The sequence below is a fragment of the Sceloporus occidentalis genome, unplaced genomic scaffold, assembly GCF_023333645.1.
Source record: "Sceloporus occidentalis isolate IW3139 unplaced genomic scaffold, rSceOcc1.0.p SCAF_31, whole genome shotgun sequence".
NCBI classification, from domain to species: Eukaryota; Metazoa; Chordata; class Lepidosauria; order Squamata; family Phrynosomatidae; genus Sceloporus; species Sceloporus occidentalis.
Genome location: NW_028317011.1, coordinates 1,167,057 through 1,186,157, shown reverse-complemented (window position 1 = coordinate 1,186,157; position 19,101 = coordinate 1,167,057). Strand labels below are relative to the sequence as shown.

General features: G+C 39.0%; 1 pseudogene; it reads right to left on the bottom strand.

Moving 5' to 3' along the window:
• Window positions 1-1,641: 1,641 nt before the first annotated feature.
• Window positions 1,642-14,575, bottom strand: LOC149298676 (neuronal acetylcholine receptor subunit beta-4-like; annotated as a pseudogene).
• Window positions 14,576-19,101: the final 4,526 nt, after the last annotated feature.

The following is a 19,101-nucleotide window of genomic DNA, read 5'->3' as shown; positions in this document are numbered from 1 at the left end:
CCCCAAACAGCCAGGCAAAATCATTCATGTGAGGTATCACTGTACTCAGGAGATGTTGCTAAACACATATTGGGGTGTTTTATGATAGTGACATATACCAGAACCTGTTTATTCATACCTAAAGTAAAATGTGTGTGAAAAAACAAATGCAAAAAATGACTACCATAAAGTTTGACAAAGGCTTATGGTAGAATTAGTGCTTGGAAATGGTTAAAATACTAGCATTTGGAATACCCTGGGCTGTCTAGTTTTCAAAAATATATGACTTGATGGGGTAAATTGCATTGGCCGGCTTCAAAGATACCTGAAATGGCACATGGGGGGAAGAATTACCAGATTTGGAAAAAATGGCTTTGAAATAGCAAAACGCTACCTGTACTTTTTGCCCCATAATGTGTAGAAAAAAAGCAAAAAAACATAAAAACATTGGGTATTTCTAAACTCAGGACAAATAGTAGAATCTATTTAGCAGGTTTTTTCATTACCTTTTATAGATGAGTAAAAGATTTTTCAACTAAAAGTTAGAAACAGTCATTTTTTTCTAAATTTTTCACCATATTTTATACTTTTTTTAATAGTAAATAATATGATACAATCAAAACAATGTCATCTAAAGAAAGCCCTTCTTGTCCTGAAAAAAACAATATCTAATGTGTGTGGGTTCAGTAAACGGGAAAGAAGAAAATTACAACTAAACACGAGCAGCGCAGAAATGTTAAAACAGCCATTGTCACGAAGGGTACAAAAAGTAAATTCAGCCTTTGTCACGAAGGGGTTAATCATACACAACAGATTAGAGGTCTCTCTTGTAAAAGGGCCATTAAGCAGTGGTGCACTGGAGAGCCTGCCCAATAGCCTCATCTGCCTCTGGCACTGCAGCAGAACATCACCCCCATGTACTGGCTGAAATAGGATGAGGACTAAAAGGCACTGGTCAGAATATGTCGCTGAGGTATCTCCAGTGACCTTACCCAAAAAGTGCTAGGAGGGCCATGTAAAATGCAAAGATACAATTGGTAATACTCTGTGAAAGCCTTCACCAATTTAACTATAAATGATGCATGGGATTCTCACCTCTCATTCAGGGGAAGCTGACTTTGCTACTCTCCTGTATATTTTCAATTTAGTGAATAAACTACTAATTTTACTTAATGCTAGCCATCTTGACGCTGATTGGATTGCATTTATCTTGCTGGTTTTATGTCACATCACCATTACTCACTGTACTCTGTGACCTCAACATGTAATGGGGCCATGCATTAAACTCTGCGCTGGCCCTGCTGTTTCATTTCTTATTTTAGCCCATTGCTCGGTTCACTGGGTCTGTTTTCTGTTTTCAACCAGCTATGTACAAATGTTGTACTGCTTCCTTACAACATTAAAATCTGCAAATTATTGTTATATTGAATTGCTAATTGTCGTGAAAGTAGATACTTAAATACATCGCTGTCCTATTAGTACATGACAAAAAAAATGTATAGTCAAACCATTCCAGTTTAGAGCATATGAAAAAAATGTTTATTGTAAACACTGACATTATTGTGAGAAGAACAAGATGTCTATAATCCATTGGCCTCCACCACAATAATTTTTCTTAAAGATGGGGACAGTCATTGGTGTTCAAGTTTTGCATCCGCCTCATTAATGACTATCTGCTGGAATATGAGTTTGTAGTAATGGCTGCATGAAAAGTCCCACAGTTCCTACAACACAAACTATAATAAATATCCAAAGAAACAGTCTATCTACGACCATGGCGACATATTTCCAATCTTCAATTATCTGCAAAGAAAAACATTTGTGTTACAGGTAATCAGTTACAAAGAGTTATTCATGCATGTTAAACCGTGCTCAAGGCAGCAATATCAGCTCTGCATCAATGTCTAACCACCTTGCCGGACCACCTTTACCACGTTTACTTTCAAGAGAAGCGCACATTTCTTTAACGTGATCAACTAGTTTCAGTGGCATTTGTATTATTATTATTTTATATTTATTTATTGTTTTATATAGCACCATCATATTCTGTAGCACTGTACAATAAGATGAGTTAATATGATCGTTTTTAAGGGGGTCATAATGGTTGTTTAGGCCTCGACTTTAAAGGTCTCTATGGAACTTTACGGGTCATATTAAAGATAGAGAAGATAGATTGTGTAGGTTCGGTGTCAATCTTGCACTGAATTAAAAAACACTAAAAAAATAATATGATATCCTATACATTTTATATATAAAACTTTATTAAATAAACACATTGCCAATTCTCTATTTTCTCCTCTTCTTTCTATATTAATGAACACATGAATGTACTATGCTTATTATATATATGCTTCATGGGCAAATTACCATAGTCATGTCAGTGTACTGTGACAGTTTATGGTAATGAATACTCTATTTCCATTGAAATTAAATCAGTATTCAGTTATAATGTCAGTCCCGCACAAACAGGAAAGTGTTTAGAGACATGGAAACAGGATTTGACTGCAAATGTAAACCATTCGTATCATCTAGTTTGCCCATTTTTCCTACTGTAAAGTGAAATGAAAAGCGGTTAATAATGGATGAACAGGACTGGAAAAATATGAAATTATCGAAGAAAGAATCATATCATGCAGGAATATACAGCATGAAGCAAAATAAATGAGTGAACGGGCTAGAAGGGTGGAAAAAAAAATAAACTGCCTGTCAAAGGTGAACCAAAAGAAAATGAATGATGGGTCCCACCTTGTCTAAAAATATACTGAATGCTCTATAAGGCACACTGAAGGGATAAATATAAAGATTGTAATGTGTGATGATGCGTAGATTAGGGGTTATGTATAAAAAGTACATCTGGTACAAAGTATGACATGTGGTCTTATACCGATAACAAACAACGAGTTGGTTGATATGGTAATAATCTTTTGTTATCTTCTGTTATCATTAACCCATATGATCTGTACTAAAAGCCTACAACTGGTCAAACATGGGACCCACTTGCCTGAAGCTACGATTATTAAAGAACATAGATAGGCAACATGCAATCTCTAAGGTAACAAGTTCACTTGAATCACCCTGTGACACCGTCTGGGTGCAGAAAGACAGGGGCAGTCAAGAAAATTTAGTTTAATTGTTCCCTAAAATTATTAATTAAGTTAGGATTGCCCTACGTACATAGACCTGGAAAAAAGGAAATATATACAATGAATAGGAAGAGAATGTGATGACAAGCAAGAATAGGCATGCATGATATGGGGATGGGCATGGAAATAAACTGTAACAAATAAAAGATAAATGTCAGCTGGTAAAGAAGACATTCCATTAGAAAATATGGGGAGGATGCTGGAAAGGTGAACACATATTTAAAAAGACACCTTTGACTAATGCTTTAGGGGGCTGTTTGGGACTGTTAACTGTCCATTTAATGGGTATGGATAGGTAGGGGTGGAACAGAATTTTGTAGTATGTTTGACAGGGAGGAATACATTGTGTAAGATATACCGTATTGGCTCGGATATAGGCCGCCCCCGTGTATAGGCCGCACCCTAAAAGCTTGGTGCGTTTTTTAAAGAAAACATTTTTTTAATAGACATGCTGCCACTCTGTCTCCCCCCCCGAGATATGCTGCCACTCTCCCCCACCCGAGATATGCTGCCACTCTGTCCCCCCCGAGATATGCTGCCACTGTCCCCCCCGAGATATGCTGCCACTGTCCTCCCCACCGAGATATGCTGCCACTGTCCTCCCCCGAGATATGCTGCCACTGTCCTCCCCCAAGATATGCTGCCACTGTCCTCCCCCCCGAGATATGCTGCCACTATCCTCCTCCTCCTCTCCCCCGAGATATGCTGCCACTCTGCCCCCCCCCCCGACTTACCAGAGCAGACTCCCGGGTGTCTTGCGGTGCCGGCGGGGGACATCTACGCAATACGCGTATACAACTTCCGGTGCCGGGACTCAGCGTTGTATACGCGTATTGCGTAGGTGTCCCCCGCCGGCCCCGCAAGACACCCGGGAGTCTGCTCTGGTAAGTCTTGGGGGCAGAGGTAAAACGAATCGTGCGGACGTTCACCGCTGCCGGTGAACATCTGCACGATGCGCTTAGACAATCTCCCGTGCCAGCACTTCCCACGGGGGGAGGCTGTCTGAGCGTATCAGAGAGTAGGATACGGGTCCCCTGCACCGCTGCGGGGGATCTGTATCCTAACCCTGCTGCCTGCCCGGCGCCCGGAACTGCATGTCCCGGGCGTCGGGCGCTAGACCCAGAATATAGGCCGCACCCCCACTTTAAAGACTTAAAGTGGGGGGGAAAAGTGCGGCCTATATTCGAGGCAATACGGTACTTCTTTCGGTTACATTATGTCACTTCTATGTTAGAAGTGGCAAGATGGAAGATATGCTTTTTTATATTCTGTATGAAAGATAAAATATAATTTGAATCACTAGAATTATAATAGATAAAAGATTCAATGTAGTTGTAGCTGTCTCCAGGAAAGACCCCACCAAGTAAATGTTTTACTCAACTTCATTCATTTAGCTACAATATGCAGACCAAAGGGTTATAGTTGCTGTCTAGGTGTACATAGATTTATTAGGACAGAGTGTGGTGGGAAGGTTATATAATGCTTGGTCAATGCTGTCAAACTGCAGTCATTCAGAGCTGCAGACAGATCATGAATTCTATGTATCCGTCAATAAGTGATGTAATGAATTTCAATAGTTTTGATTGATCTGTTGGTACTTTAGCTGGGATATCAAAAAATCCAAGCCTGTATGTTACCTCCAAGGCTTGCTTTAGATCATGAAATTGCTCTAGTTAATTTAGTTTTGAGGGATAAATAGGCAATTCAGTTTAAATCGATAGGTTACTGATGGTTTTAAACCAACTAACATTTAAATAATGGACATTAAATCTCACTCAAGGTCATGCAGAAAGTATTTACATCAAACATCATCAGTTAAGTTATTTCCTGTTTGCCTGAGCATGTAGATACTGATTATAATTAATATTTGAAGCCTTACGCTTTGGTCTTCATCTTCAGATTTCATGTGATCTGCTATGAAATTCACACCTTCCATGGCTTCTTGTGCATCATAAGAAAACTTTCTTGAGTTTCTGCAACGGAACTCTTGGTTCCTGTGATACTCTGTCTGCCCATTGTACTTCCTATCACACATCCTTGCAGAAGATGAATTTACAATACAGCTGGAGTTTTTGAGTGGTTCATTTTGCATATTTCTCCTGTGTCTGGCAAGTTTTTGATTTCCTGAGTTATGTTCTGGACGTTTCATGAAGAGATATACTGGAAGTCTTTCTAGAAAACAGTTCTTGACCCAGGTTGGCATTGTGTGTGCTAGGAGACCTGTGGTGGACATTAAGGACACATACACTTGTGACAATGGAAAATGTCACCAACACCATAGTGAACATGAGGTACTTCCCAATAAGTGGAACATCTAGAGAGGTTGGTGGGACAATTTTAGAAATCAGAAGTAAGAACACAGTCAATGCAAGCAGAACTGAAATACACAAGGTCATTTTCTGTCCACAGTCTGATGGAAGATAAAACACCAGTATAGCCAATGAGGTAATAAGAATGCAAGGTATAATCAGATTAATGGTGTAGAAAAGAGGCTTCCTCTTGATTATAAAGTCATATGTTACATCAACATATGTTGGATCCATTGGGTTGACTGTTCTCCTTCCAGGAAGCTCTATGATATCCCATTCTCCACTTGGTGTAAAGTCATCCATACTGGCAAATCGAGACTGAAGTACTAGATCAATCTCCGTGTAATCATACGTCCAGGAGCGAAACTTCAGAGTGCAGTTCTGCTGATCAAAAGGAAAGTGCTTCACCTCTATCTTGCATGCACTCTTGTAGATGGCAGGTGGGAGCCAAGCTATACTGCCATTGCTCTGTACAATTACATTGGAGAACAAGGAGACCTCGTATGTACCATCAGCACTAGTAAAATGAACAAATCCCATTAGAAACACTGTAGTGACTATGCACAGATATTAAGCAGCAAATAATCTCTCTAGTGCTGAAAAAGTTTAAAAAATCATCTTACTTATTGTAAAGTACAATGTCTGGAAGCCATATCTGTTTCGATGGGATACGTAGTTTCTTTATACCATCATACTCCTTTGGATTCCATGTCAACCGGTAATCTACCCATTCCTGTCACAAAGCATTATTTATTAATTTAAGGATTGTATATATTAACAAAAGTCATAAACTTGCCAACATCACAGGGGCAAACATAAAAAAACAACCAATGTGCTGCAAATTACTGGATCGACAAGCATTCTGTTTACTGAGGGAAATTACATTTGGTTGCTAAAAGCTGGGATAAGAGCTCATATCCTGTTGCTCATACTCAAAAGACGGGGCAATGAACAAGTTATATTAACTAGGTCTGTGTCAACAATGATACAGACTTTACAGTTCATACACTGTAGCAAAATAACACCCAAAAAGGGAGGGTGCCTTAGATACATTATTTTTGTTTCAGTATTGAAAGGATGAGATGAACTGAAGTGGACAGTGGGTCAAGCAGAAGGCTTTGACGGAGATATGACTGAGAATAGGGAGGAGAAAGAATTGAGAGGGGGTGCATTGTAGTGAAAGTGGAGGTAAAGAGAATGAGCGAGACAGAAAGGCAGAAAAAGAAGCTATTGAGGCAATAAATAGATATATAGGTGAATATGGAAGAAAATGGTGAGATGGTCTGAAAGGTGACCAAGTGGGTAGGAAGAAAACTACATGAAAGGGTGCTTAGCATGGAACCCTAGAAGAGTTGTAATCATTACCTAGATTGTTAGAGGGGAACCAAAGCTTTATAAGCCAAAGCCAAAGTTACCTGCCTCTTAAAAGTTTTTTTTGCGACATTGATACATCCCATGTCTATATTCTTAGTATAATAATGAAAAGGCAATTACCTGATTCAGCCACATATTTGTTGTCATTATTTGTTCCCGTTCATTCTATGGATACAAAATAAATAGTAATATTAAAAACATGTAAAAACAATATAGCAAAGGTTTTTTTTGTTTGTTTTTCAAGTGTAGTTTGGATATTATTCCTTACCATGATTTTGCAGTTTCTTGCAGTCTAAAGTGTTAATTTCTTCAAAATCTAGTGGAACACTCAAAAGGGGGGCTGATAAAAGCTAGAAGCTGTATTATTAATTATATTAATGTATTCATTCTGAACAGACCATTTTGGTGAGTTACTCCTGCAAGAAGAACCAATTTGGCCATGCACAATACATTCCTAAAATGGTAACAAAAATGAAGAACCTATGAATTATGGAGGGTGAACTCTGACACTCTTACTGATCCTTGTCACATTAGGCCTTTCATAATAATCTATGTAAGAAATTTAGGCACTTGATTTGCAATTTGATTGTGTAATGTATTATCTTCAATTTTTTAATAAAGAATTTTAACAGTACATAACTAGTACAGAATCAATTCCCTTAGAATATTTGGGCCGTTGGAGTCAATCAAATAACTTTATCTGGATTGATATACAAATAGCAAAGTCTTATCTACCCCCATCGCTTCCTCAACCCTGAGCCAATACAGCCCTCATCATTCTCTACTCTTTTATCTAATTCAATTACACAATACTTTTGTTTCTCTAATATATTACATCCTTTAATATACGACATCATTTTTTGGGGGGTTTTACCCTTCCTCATATTTGAATCTGTGATTATATTAATTAATATAGATTAGTTAATGTGGCCTATGTGAGAGAAGAAGGGCAAAATCATATAAAGGAAGAATGACTGCCCTAAGGTAACAAAAATATCAATAATAAAAGTCACAATATTTATGTGAACATTATAAAAGTGTATGTCAAAAGTATGAAAAAAACCTATTTGAGTTAACCAATTTCCCTTTTAGCCCCAAAATGTGGTTGTGATTCTGTATTTAACAGCTGTATTTTCATTGATTAATGCATTAGACATACTTGCTTGGGTTATAGCTTTTTATTAACTGACGCACTTCTGAAAGACAAGTAACATCTGAATCCTACTGTGACTGCTCTCAGCCAGTACAGATCAGTGTGTGTGAATGTATGTGATCAGTGTATGTATGTATGTGTGTGATCTGTGAATGTGTGCACGTGTGAATGCATGTAAGCATTGTACTCAGATTCTATGGAATTTATTACGATCAACAACCATAAAAATATATTCTAATATCTCAGAATGCTTTTTTGGCATCCCACCAGCCCAGGTAAATAGTGATTGATCAATTATTCTAGGCACCCAATGCCTTTTGGATGATATGTTGGTGAATGTGCCCGTATGCGACTGTGTACTAAGGCCGTCATGTTTTCCGGAAGGGTAGAAAGGAGGGACCAGACATAGAGCATCTTGGACTAATGAGCACAGATACTGGACCTATTTTTCGATTGAAAAGATTAGGGCTGCAACAACTAATCGATAAAATCGATAATAATCGATAATGAAAATCGTTGCCAACGAATTTCATTATCGATTAGTTGAATCGATTTTTATCGATTATTAAATGAGGGTTTTTTCAGAGCAAACGCTCTGAAAAATACCCCTCATTATATAATCCGTTTTAGTGACTCACAGCAGCAGCTCCTACTTACCAGCCCCTCCCTGTAATCACTGTGACAACTGGCCCCGCCCCCTTCCTTCTCCCAGAAGGCCAGAACCACATGGCTGTGACACTCTAATAACTGTAAGTATAACATTAATATTTGGGCTACTGAAAGTTAGGGGAGGTGGGAGTTAATTTAGGGGCAGTTATGGTTAATGGGGTGTTTAGGGTTAATTTAGGGGCAGTTATGGTTAATGGGGTGTTTAGGGTTAATTTAGGGACAGTTATGGTTAATAGGGTGTTTAGGGGCAGCTATGGTTAATGGTGTGTTTAGGGTTAATTTAGGAGCAGCTGTGGTTAATGGGGTGTTTGGGGTTAATTTGAGGCAGTTTTGGTTAATGGTATGTTTAGGGTTAATTTAGGGGCTGTTGTGGTTCATGGGGTCTTTAGGGTTAATTTAGGGGATGCTGTGGTTGATGGGGTCTTTAGGGTTAATTTAGGGGCAGTTATGGTTAATGGGGTGTTTAGGGTTAATTTAATGATGAGGACTGAGGGTTAATTTTATTAATTTATTAAAGTTAACTTAAGGTGCAGTTAGAGATAAAGGGGGGCAAACTAAGGGGAATCTAAATCCTGGGGGCAGTGAAGATTAACCCAGTACTTATTTATAAAAGTATGGTGTCAGTGTGCTGTGAACGGGTCTGTGACTCTATGAGGGGACTATGAGATATCTGGGGGGGTATAAGGCATATCTGGGGAGGACGGAGTGACATATCTGGGGGTATAAGGCATATAGGGTATATAAGGCATATGTGGGGAGGGCAGTGTGGCATGTCTGGGGAGGACAGAGTGGTGTATCAGGGTGTATAAGGCAGATCTGGGGCCACAGTGGCATATCTGGGGGTAGAGTGGAGTGGCATATGTGGGGAGGGCAGTGTGGCATGTCTGGGAGGCAGTGTGGCATGTCTGGGGAGGATGGAGTGATATGTCTGGGGAGGATGGAGTGGTGTATCGGGGTATAAGGTGTATCAGGCACAGTGGCATATGTGGGGGTAGAGTGGAGTGACATATGTTGGAGGCAGCGTGGAGTGGCATATGTGGGAGGCAGCGTGGAGTGGCATATGTGGGAGGCAGCGTGGAGTGGCATATGTGGGAGGCAGCGTGGAGTGCCTCCCATATGTGGGAGGCAGCGTGGAGTGCCTCCCATATGTGGGAGGCAGCGTGGAGTGGCATATGTGGGAGGCAGCGTGGAGTGGCATATGTGGGAGGCAGAGTGGAGTGGCATACGTGGGAGGAAGAGTGGAGTGGCATATGTGGGGGGCAGCGTGGAGTGGTATATGTGGGAGGCAGCGTGGCATGTCTGGGAGGCAGCGTGGCAAGCCTGGGCTCAAACGTGCATAAATTGGGGGGGGCTGGTTGCGAAATAATAAAGGCAAGAAATGCATTTTATCAAAGTTTTTTTATTATGCTGTTTGTATTTAATATAATTTGTTTATTACATTATTTTAAATAAATGAAAAATTGACATTCATTTTTTTTATCCGATTAATCGATTAATCGAAAAAATAATCGGCCAACTAATCGATTATGAAAATAATCGTTAGTTGCAGCCCTAGAAAAGATATATTGCAGCCGGGCCCTGAAAAAAAGGCATTATTGCTATGTATGTTTATCATTGTGGTAAACAAGCAATACTTTTTTTCTAAATATGTGCCGTCTCACTGTTATTACACAATAATATGCTGAGACGGAAAGCAGAACACATGAGCAAATTAAATAAGAAAAGTAATGCATGTTAAATCTAATAAAACCCATAATTTCATTTTAAAAGCGCATCAAGGATTTCAAGTAGCGCTTAAATTAGCCTACATCTTAAAACATTATACTTTGAAGTATTCTTTAAAATATCTCTTATTGGAGGCAAAAATGATTAAAAATACACTAAGAAGATGGGAATTAGTAGTTATTCAGAAGCACTTTGTGTAATAAGTGTTTCTTAGCAAGAGGTCTGAAAGTTGATCCATACTTTGTTTGTTCATGAGAAATGTATACCAAATGTATACCAATTCCAACCAATAATGCTGGAAGGCTATTGGAAATTGCTTGAATATGCGGCATTTGCCTTTTTCTGGATGAACAGCGGGTTTGGACTTGATGGCCCTTTCTTTTTGCAACCTAAATTGCTATGTTACTATATTTATGAACACTGAAAAATGTGTTATAAAAAATGTCTGCCGACATAGAGGTGAATTATTTTGGTACTTCTAAAATTATAATAAGCCTAATGTTATTGTTACTTTGATTGAAGGATGCTCTACTTAACCTTACCACACTGAAGAGCTGAGCTAGAGACAACTGGAGCTGAATAGAAACCAGCTGAGTGCTGTTATATGCTGGTCGAATAAGTTTGTTGTATCTGTCTTTTCTCAGAAGGTTGTTCATTAATCTCTCCTCAGATTCTGCAGCTCTGCTATCTGAAAGAAAAAAGGGACAAAATCGTCCAAGTAAAGATGCGAAATGGAAAGTAAAAGCTAAATGGAAATGTTAGGTGATACAAGGATCAGACAGGGTTATAAACTTGCCCTGATGGTACACGTTTCGTAAATGTCTCTAAATACAAAATTAGAACAAGCACAGCTGTAACCCAATTCAGTCTATTCAGTAAATGGAGACTTGCCAGGGGAGTTTGCAGGAGAGTTGTGGTTGTCTCTCCATCACTTTGCTATACATTAAGAATGGCCAGCACTAACAAGTTTCTCCAGTAAGAAGGGCTGAGCTGGCTCTGCATAAGTCTCACTCGGGCCAGACACCTCAACAAATTTGTTATTCCTAGAATGACATCAAAACTTCAATGTGTGCTGGTGAAGCCAGTGATGTATCCACATTTGGGGCCGCTCTAGGCCCAACCTAAGGAAGCAACCCCCAGCTGCTTCCTCGTCTGTGGTCTGCATCCCAAGTACAATAAAAGGCGCTGTGCCCTGTCTTAAAATCTATGGTGGCTGTGCTGGCCAAGGCCAGGATATGTCACTGGTTGAAGCACAGTAATGTTTTCCCTGTACAGTGCCTTATTATCATACCATAAACTTCATACTGAACTGTTATAGTCAAAGCTACTTAGGCATGGCCATATTTTCATGCAGCCAGAGGTGACGTTTAGCATTAAGTGAGGAGACTACGTGATATTTCCAACCCTTGCACTTAGAGTTAAATAAGAGGTCTCAAGTATCTCTAAAATTCTGAGAGTCCCCCTAAAATGCAGTTGTTTCTCATGTCTCCCCAATGCACGCAAGAATATCCCTTATGCATGGCTGATCATTTCAGAGACCTGAAATGAAGAATTGCAAGTCACTTCCACTTTCATCGCCCGCTTCTCCCTAGTATCGGCTCATTAACCAGGTCTCCCAGAGCGGTTCCTCAAAAGGGTGGAGTCTCCACACACACCGTCTCCCCGTTTGGAGGAACAAGGGAGAGGCTGTCCCCGTGGGGCCCACTGTGTCTCCGCCCTTTTGTGTAAATACTCCAGACGGATTTGCGGAGAAAGAGAGATACAGAAACGCATTAATACGTTTATTCAGGCTAACCCTGTGTGTTTAACGAAAAAAGATAAGACATGCACTCGCAATGCTCTCAAATAAAATCATGAGGATTGCAAGAGTCTTATATTCTTTTTTTTTGTTCTTTTTTTTTCTTTAAGAGTGAAAGTCTTATCTTCTTTTCACACTTTATTTTTTTTTTTTTTTTTAAGAGTGAGTGTGAGTCTTAAGATCTCCTTCCAATCTCCCGGATGCCCATTTTCCAAGCTTGGGATCTGTTACTGAATGTACTGACAAATACATTCATACATATAAAGAGACAATGGAGATTTTCCTCCCTATTATCTACTAGGAAATAAGATATAGCGTATATACCGTATATATTTTATACAATATTTGAATACAATGTTATTCTGTGAAGTGCATTTGAAAATCTACAACCTCCACAAGGCGATAGAAACATAGAACCGTAACATTTTATGACAGATGAGAACTATTTGGCCCATGTTTAGTGATGTAAACACTTCTGTCCTTGGTCTCATCTTAGATTAGGGATAACGTTAAACCTTTCCCATGTTTAAATTCCTTCAACTGCTCAATTCCCTCTACCACTTCTGCTGGGAGACTATTCCACTTATCTACCATTCCATCTGAATTTCCAACCCCTTAAGGATTAAAGAATGATTGATAAAAGTATCTTCATGTATTGGTTTTAAATTGATAATTATCCACTAGATGTCAGCATAGAGCATTTGTGATCAGTTAAACATCAAATTCTGAAGATGCATATTCTTAAATATTTTTCCTCTTTTTTATGATGTTGCCTGCCTCTACACTTATGTAATGATGTGACTAGAATCACTGAATTATTATCGATTTACAGCATTATAGCATTGCCGAACAAGCCTACTTTTGCAACTAATTTGAAACAAAACGATTTATTTCTATCATATTCCACAGAACTGTACAATGTTTAAGCAGGACATAACAAGTAGTGCATCACATAGCAATATGGGCTTACAGGAACAATAGGTGCGGATGGGCTTCCTCCAATCAGCTTATAAGTGGAAGATATGTTTTCTGCTATTTCTATACATATTGTTTTGACTTTTAGGTGACTGTATATGGACACTTGGAAGCTATGGAATTATGTATTATTTACATGTTGATGCATTTTGTCTAATGGAAACATTTTGTTAGATGAAGCTAATGGAGATAGAAACCTTAAGTTTATGGCGAAAGCACCCAGCCAGAAAATTCTTTGCTTAGAGGCTATTAAAACTTGATGCATATAGGTTTTTTATATATATTTTTTTACACTATATACACGTCATGGAAAATGAACTATTTGTCTTTGAGACTTGCATTCAGTAATATAGTTAAAGACTTTAGTTCAGTGTTCCAATAAACTTAATTTATCATTGATTCATTTATTTATCATTGATTTCAGCCATGTGATATTTTGTGTAACTTCCCCTAACACATGGCAATGCTAATGAAGTCATGCTTAATTCTTTCCTCCCGAGACCTTCATTAGTCAGAATGACTGGCTGTGTAATTAAGACCAAGTAGTCTGGAGATTCTTATTTGGTTATGAATCATGTAAAATGATATTGAATATTGCTATGCACTGTATTCATATGTTCAGTACTCCCTTCTTCTTTATCATAACGGACCTCTGAGGTCTTCAAAGCTTATATGACTCTATCTTCATGTATGAATCCTGCTCCACAAAAACAAACTAATCTTTTCTAGGACCACCAGAGAAATATTCATTTTGTTTTGCTCATCAATGCATATGGCATATGTTAGGTTAAAATAGTCATTTACTCTATGCTGCAGCATGTATCATGCCAATTATACCTGATAAGAATCAGTGTTCACTACAGCAATGTCATTGTCCATGTAATATATTCAGAATTACTTTGTAACATTTTTAATCTTTACAGTTATCAATGTAAATATTGCAAGCTCCACTAGGCACATAAAATGTGTTTATAATCTGTATTTATTAACTGCTGTTAAGAACATTGGATATTAACATGGTTAAGCCAAATTTAGTTATTATTACTGTAAAGCATTTAAAAACAATTTTTTTAACTTTATTTTTTCCTTTTTTTAATAATCACAACCACATAAGCAAACATAAAAACAGCATATAAGACATACAATTTTACATTTTACATTTTGTGAGAAAAGTAGTATGCATCTTATTCTCTTTACATGTTTTGTAGAGTACTATGCAGTGAAGAATAGAGAAATCATTCCAAGTCGTGTATGCATTCAGAAGACATTCGTATTGTATTGGGTCAGTGAATTGCAAATGATTCTGCAGCCTGGACTCTTACACACAGGGCTGTTGGAAGCCAACATATAGGGATGTATTCCTTGTAAGATGCACACTGGCTAAAGTGTAGATGGATTAAAGTGTATGAAAATATTACTTACAGTTTGCCAGGAAGAGGACTGACAGGAGAAGCAGAGAAGACAGATCCCCCATGGTACATGCACAAGGTGATGTGGTCTGTTCCCTGGCACTGGGATAGTGAGAATGCTGGATCAGGTAGGTGTGCCTGGGCTGGCAGAACTCCTTCAGGGTCTCCTGCGCTGAGGACTAGACTGCCTGCTTGCAGGGATCCGTGGGGTGGAAGCAGGGTATGGAGAGTGTGGTGTGCAGGTAAACTTTCTTACTGGAGGATATAGAAGAAAGAAGGATGGAGTGTCTGTGGTCCAGGTAGGGGTAGGTCGTCAGGGTGCAAGATGGGGTTTGTAGGACGTATGGGAGCCTTGGGGTAAGGATGAGGAAAGCAAATGTCCGAGTGGAGAGGCAGGACCCTGCAGAGCTGGACGGAAAACACAAGCTCTCAGTGGGATTGACTGGTACATAGAATACAGTGACTGCCACCTATAGCAGCTAATTCCGTGTATGTACATCATATATATTTTCATTGTGCTTCTAAAGTTACTATGTTTACATTTATGTTATTATTTTTAAATGTATGTTTAAAAATGAGGACCAGGCTGGTTTGACAGCTTGGCTCCTTTCTTGATGAGTAGTCACCCTGTAAAATGTATAATGTATATGTGATTTAACACAATAACGTTTAAAGTAGAACATTTAACTGTGTTGATTACATGTGATTTCAGCATTGGTTAATTGATATTTTGTATATTGTATATGTATATTTACATTCTGTCATTAAATGCGACTGCAAACTCACAATTGCTATTTGGTATGTCAAGTATGAAGAATATCACTGTCCAAAAATATAATTTGGAGTAAAGAGTTTCCCCAACTAGTTTAAGATGCACCAGTTATCTCTGCCAACATAGTTTGTACTGACCAAATGGGACTATTTACATAATCCAGACAAGTCCAAAGGTAGCCTCAAAGCATGTTTGTAAAGCATCCAGGGTAACCCTTGTGGCTTCATCAGGCACATCAGTAAAACAAACAAACAAACAAAAACTCTGATGCTTCCTGCTCAAATCCTTCACATCAGAAAAAAGAGTGGAGGGGTTAGTCTGCCACTAAACCAGTTGCCCCTATATATAAGCAGGTGCGACACATTTCTCTTCTCTGCCAATCTGATCCTTCCATTATTGATCATTATTGTTAGCAATCACACTCCTATCATGCCAAGTCAGCCAGTACATGCTGAAACCTGGCTAGCTGCCCCCCTTGTGTATTGATGCTGCCAACAGTATGGGGTCTGCACTTACAGCCACCTTGTACCAGCATGTATTGGCTGACTTGGGATGATAGGAGTGTGATTGCTAACAGCAATCTGCTAACAGCAATTACAGTCCCATCATGCCTAGGTTCCAGCATTCACTGGTTGCCTGGGTATAAAAAGAGTGTGTTGTTGATTTTTTTTGTCCAATTGTGGTGTATTACTTTTATTAAAAGTGTGGTTACACACTAAACTTGGACAAAAAATACAATGCCCAGCCAACCAGTACATGCTGGAATCTGGGTTTGCCTGAGATTGCTGTTAACAATCATAATATATAATTTTTTTGTACAATTTTGATGTGTATCTTACTTTTATTAAAAGTGTGTGGGGGGGTCACTTTCAGTTTCGGCTAAGTGAACCCTGGATTTTCGGTTTTGGTCCAGAATTTTAATTTTAGTGCATCCCTAAAATAAATAGAACTATTTTATTTTTACTTATCCAGAATCCTGAATTTGTAGGCCCAGAAATCCCAGAAATCAGTGAGAGGAAAAGTAAAGGTTTTGTGTCATTTACTTTATTTTAATCTGCATATCTTAGTAAAGGCACGTAAATGAGTGCGGCTCTAACTTTTAGTTGAAAAATCTTTTACTCATCTATAAAAGGTAATGAAAAAACCTGCTAAATAGATTCTACTATTTGTCCTGAGTTTAGAAATACCCAATGTTTTTATGTTTTTTGGGGGGCAAAAGGGCCACATTTGGGGCATGCGCATTTTTCAATGTTGAACTTTGGCATTTGGGGATCCACTGTCCATGCCCTATTTGGTACATCTTTGAGCCAGGCCATTTCAGTGAGCCCAATAAAGTCATATATTTTTGAAAACTAGACACCCCAGGGTATTTCAAATGCTAGTATTTGAACTCTTTCCATGCACCATATCTACCAGTCTTTGTCAAACTTTGTGGTAGTCATTTTTTTGCATTTGTTTTTCCACACACATTTTACTTCAGGTATGAATTAAAAGGTTCTCATATATGTCACTATCACAAAACACTCCAATATGTGTTCAGCAACATCTCCTGAGTACAGCGATACCTCACATGAATGATTTTGCCTGGCTGTTTGGGGGCAAAAGGGCCACATTTGGGGCATGCGCATTTTTCAATGTTGAACTTTGGCATTTGGGGATCCACTGCCCATGCCCTATTTGGTACATCTTGGAGCCGGGCCATTTCAGTGTGCCCAATAAAGCCATATATTTTTGAAAACTAAATGCTGGTATTTTAACTCTTTGCATGCACACATTTTACCACCAGAATTTTCAAAGTTTGCAGTAGTATTTTTCCCCCACACACCTATTTTATGTATGAATTTACAGCTCCTGGTTTATGCCGCTGTCACACGACACCCCAATATGTGTTCAGCAACATCTCCTGAGCCCAGTGATACCCCACATGCATGAGTTTGTCATTTTTACCAAAGCCCACCGATGACCCTGTCCAATACTCTTATATATATATATATATAATATCAAATAACAGATGGAATAAGTATCTTGTGATAATACCTTTTTTATTGGACTAACAGAATTCTGTTAGTCCAATAAAAAAGGTATTATCACAAGATACTTATTCCATCTGTTATTTGATATTGACACCACTGGACTAATACGGCTACAACCTCTACTCTACTATATATATAATGTAAACTCTTATAGGCTATCTGTACTCTTTTATAAGGTGATCTAGGAAATATTCATTATATAAACAGGGTTCTATGTTCATTACAAGTACACACCTTTTTCATGCATGTATATTTATTGTTTTGTTAAACCATTCATTTTATAACTTGCTAACAAGCAGGGGCGTACCTAGAGAATTTGGCACCTGGGGCGGATCCTGTATGTGGCACCCCCCCACACATACACTTTAAAACTGCATAGCTTCTACTGTTATATACCGGCGCAGACACTGAAGGTGGTACAGCATTACTGTTATCATTATATACTGAGGCAGACATTGACGGTGGTACAGCATAACACCTATCACTATATACTGAGGCAGACATTGACGGTGGTACAGCGTAATTCCTATCACTATACATTGAGCCAGACATTGACAATAATGCAGCATAACTCCTATCACTATATACTAAGCCAAACATTGATGTGGTGTAGGCCTGCCACTTCATTAGTAGTAGGGATGCACCGAAACGAATTCTGGACTGAAACCGAAAATGCAGCACTTACCTGGCCGAAACCGAATATGACCCCCCCACACCATAAATTTTTTTTATTTTATTTAAAGTTAGTAACACACCAAAATAGGACAAAACAATTAAATAACAATATTAACATATATATATATATATATATATATATATATAGGGCTGCAACAACGAATCGATTTATAAAATTATGTTTTTCAGAGCAAACGCTCTGAAAAACTCCCGTCCTTCTATAATCCGATCTCAAACAGAGATCGGATTATAACTGTAGAATCCAGACCCCCCGCAAAGCTGCAGGAGACCTGGATCCTCTCTGCCACCCGGTGAGGGTCTGTGCAAAACACACAGACATCCTCCGCTTCTCCCCTTCCGCTTCTCCCCTCCACTTCCGCCGGGGCTTCTATTACTGAACCCGGCGTCATGTGACCTTCCGGTGCGGCTTCCATCATGGAAGCCCCAACGGAAGCGGAGGGGAGAAGCGGCTGTCTGCGCGCATCACACAGACCCCTACCGGCTGCCGGAGAGGATCCAGGTCCCGCTGCAGCGCCTGCAGGGGATTTGGATTTTAGTGTGCGATGTGCGCAACCTCCGGTACTTCATCTCGCTGCCACTTCCACCTGCCCCACCAGGGGTTAATATATCAACAGAAGAAAAACAGGACAAGTAAGCAGCACTGGGTAAGTATTATCTTTATTTTTATGCTCATTTGCCCTGTTTTTCTTCTGTTGATATATTAACCCCTGGTGGGGCAGGTAGAATTTTTGCGGGATCTATTAATTATGTGCATTTGTGTTTTTTTTTTATGTCTATAATATTTGATTTATTGTCCATATATTTATATATATTTATATTGTATTGTGTATTTTTTTTGTCTATATTTAATAAATATAAAAAACAATTTTAGTGATGTCAGTTTTTCTTATATCGGGGGGGCATAAGACATATCAGGGGGCACAGTGGCATAAAGGGGCTATAAGGCATATCAGGGGGGACAGTGGCATAAAGGGGCTATAAGGTGTATCAGGGGGGACAGTGGCATGAAGGCGCTATAAGGTGTATCAGGGGGGACAGTGGCATAAAGGGGCTATAAGGCATATCA